Source organism: Gossypium hirsutum, chromosome D12 (assembly GCF_007990345.1).
Source record: "Gossypium hirsutum isolate 1008001.06 chromosome D12, Gossypium_hirsutum_v2.1, whole genome shotgun sequence".
In the NCBI taxonomy this organism is placed as follows: Eukaryota; Viridiplantae; Streptophyta; class Magnoliopsida; order Malvales; family Malvaceae; genus Gossypium; species Gossypium hirsutum.
The window spans coordinates 4,654,664-4,656,966 of NC_053448.1; the positions used below are offsets into that span (position 1 = coordinate 4,654,664).

General features: G+C 31.7%; 1 long non-coding RNA gene across 1 annotated transcript; it reads right to left on the reverse strand.

Moving 5' to 3' along the window:
* LOC107892969 (uncharacterized) lies at positions 1 to 486 on the reverse strand. Its single transcript, XR_001682681.2, has 2 exons — positions 340 to 486; positions 1 to 192 (listed from the first exon to the last, which is right to left on the reverse strand). It is a non-coding gene; the product is annotated as an uncharacterized lncRNA (long non-coding RNA).
* Between the last annotated feature and the right edge of the window lie 1,817 nt (positions 487 to 2,303).

A 2,303-nucleotide genomic window follows, 5' to 3' on the forward strand; every position in this document is an offset into this window, starting at 1 on the left:
TAAGGAAAGCATGCAATTTTTATTAACTTTATTAGCTCATATAGCTATGAAGAATTATATATCACTAGTTGCAACAACAAAATTGAAAAAGCGGAGGCTGACAGGCGCCTCCACTAAAACCAATTCTACGGCAATACCCATCACAATCAGCAATTTCTTCACATTTTCCTTGGCAAATTGGTGCCGCTTCCCCTTCAAATTTTAACCATAAAAATACATCAGTACTCAAGTTAAATTACAAGTAAAAAATTGAAAGAAAACCTGAAGATTACTATAAAACTGATCAAGAGAATTTTTTTATTTATTTTATTTTTATTTTTAAATTCAATTTGTACATACCAATAAGTGAAAAGAAGAGAAGGATTGTTGTTAGCATGATCAGAATTCTAGCAAGCCAAGAGAGGTAGCAAGCAACCATTTTCTTTTCTCTTATTTTAAGAATTTGACCTTTTTTCTTTTTGAGAGAAAGGACTTTGGCAAAAAATTATTAGTATGTAACAATACCAATTTGGTGTAAATATATACATCGATGTGCGCATGTGTAAAGTGGGGGAAAAGTTATTAATGCATATCAACATGTATCCAGATAGTGGCAATATTTTTATATAAATTAAAATTTATAGGATTCTATTGCCATTTTAGTTTAACCACCTTCCATACATGTCAATACCACAATTCTTTATTTCCTAATATGCAATTCTCCAAATCTGATTTAAGATGTAGTATATTAAATTTTAGAGGATTCTATTGTTATTTTAGTTTAAAGAAGAGATTTGCTTGTATACAATTTATATTTGTTTAATCCAACTGTGTTATTTATGATCTATTTTCATGTACATTATCCAAAAAAATAAAGTAATTTAAAATTTTCTAATTTTTTATTTAATGAATATGATAAAAATATTAAATTAATTCAAACTTTTACATGTATGATGGTGTGAATGTATTCGCCTGATACTCAATTTGTTATACTATCAATTAGTTTTTTCACTTGCGATTGATGTACAAGATTGTTTTATTTAATAGTTAAAATATTTTCAAAACACATTGAACTAAAAACTTAAATATATACAGTACTAAATGAGTTTGCCGAACTGGCACGTTTTTATCTGTCCTTTATGTGGCATGGTTCTAGTCTTTGAATCTGATTGTGACTCTTCCATCGGTGTTTGCTTTTGGGTTTCATCGTCGGCGTGCTGAGTAAAGTTGATCGGTAGGGAGATTCTAGGGTTTTTTTGTTCTAATGGAGATCATGATTTGGCAGGGCCTAGTATTAACGAAGGAGAGGAAGAGGCTTGGCAATTTCAAGATGGGTCTGATATGCAACCAGAATTGTTTGATTTATGTTTGGTGGGCTGTTTTCTAACGACTAGCGTGGTACATTTTTCGACAATGCGAAACATGACTAATATTTGGCATCCCTTGGGTGGTGTATAGATCTCAGATCTGGGCGAAATGGGGTATCTGTTTAGGTTCTACAATAGGGTGGACATTGATAGGGTGGTAAAGGGTGCGTCATGGATGTTTAATAATCATCTATTAGTATTTCATCAGCTTGAAAATAATGAAGATCCTATGCAAATTCCATTGATCTTTTCATGGTTTTGGGTCCAAATTCATGATCTCCCTTTAAGGTTTTTTTCCCGAAATGGTGACAAAACAGTTTTGTAATTTTATTTGGGTATTTGGGGAGTACGCTTCAAAACAGATTTCTTTGAGTTTTAAACAGTGCTTACGAATCAAGGTAAGAATTGATGTGATGCTTCCATTGAAACGCATAAAAAAATTCAAATCTCGCTATCTAGTTTTATCTATGCAAGATTTCAGTATGAAAAACTCACGTTATTTTGCTTCATTTGTGGATGTCTTGGTCATGGAGACAATTTCTGTCAAGCAGCTTAGTTTGAGGTCGTAGTGATATACATATAGTGGAGTGACCCAGAGGTAGAGTCTCAGGGTTCAAGTCAAGTTGTAAATAAAATTTAAAATAGAATTTTCAAATTTCAAGTTGAGTAATGAATTCATTCTAATGGGATGGCTGTTGAAATGTTATTTTATGGGTCTTAACCTTGTAGTAAATTCCTTAAGCTGAATAATTTATTCATCTATGTTATAAACGTTTATTAGATTGTTATTATTTGGTATGTGAAATGTTCTAAGTTTCTATTATTAGAGTTTATATGACATGACTTCCAATCCACGACATATTTTAATAAGGTACAGGTTACTTAGTTAGTTATCAGAGTGTAGCACCTTGTAACCTACATTTAGTGATCAAGTTGGGTATGGGGCATTACATGTGT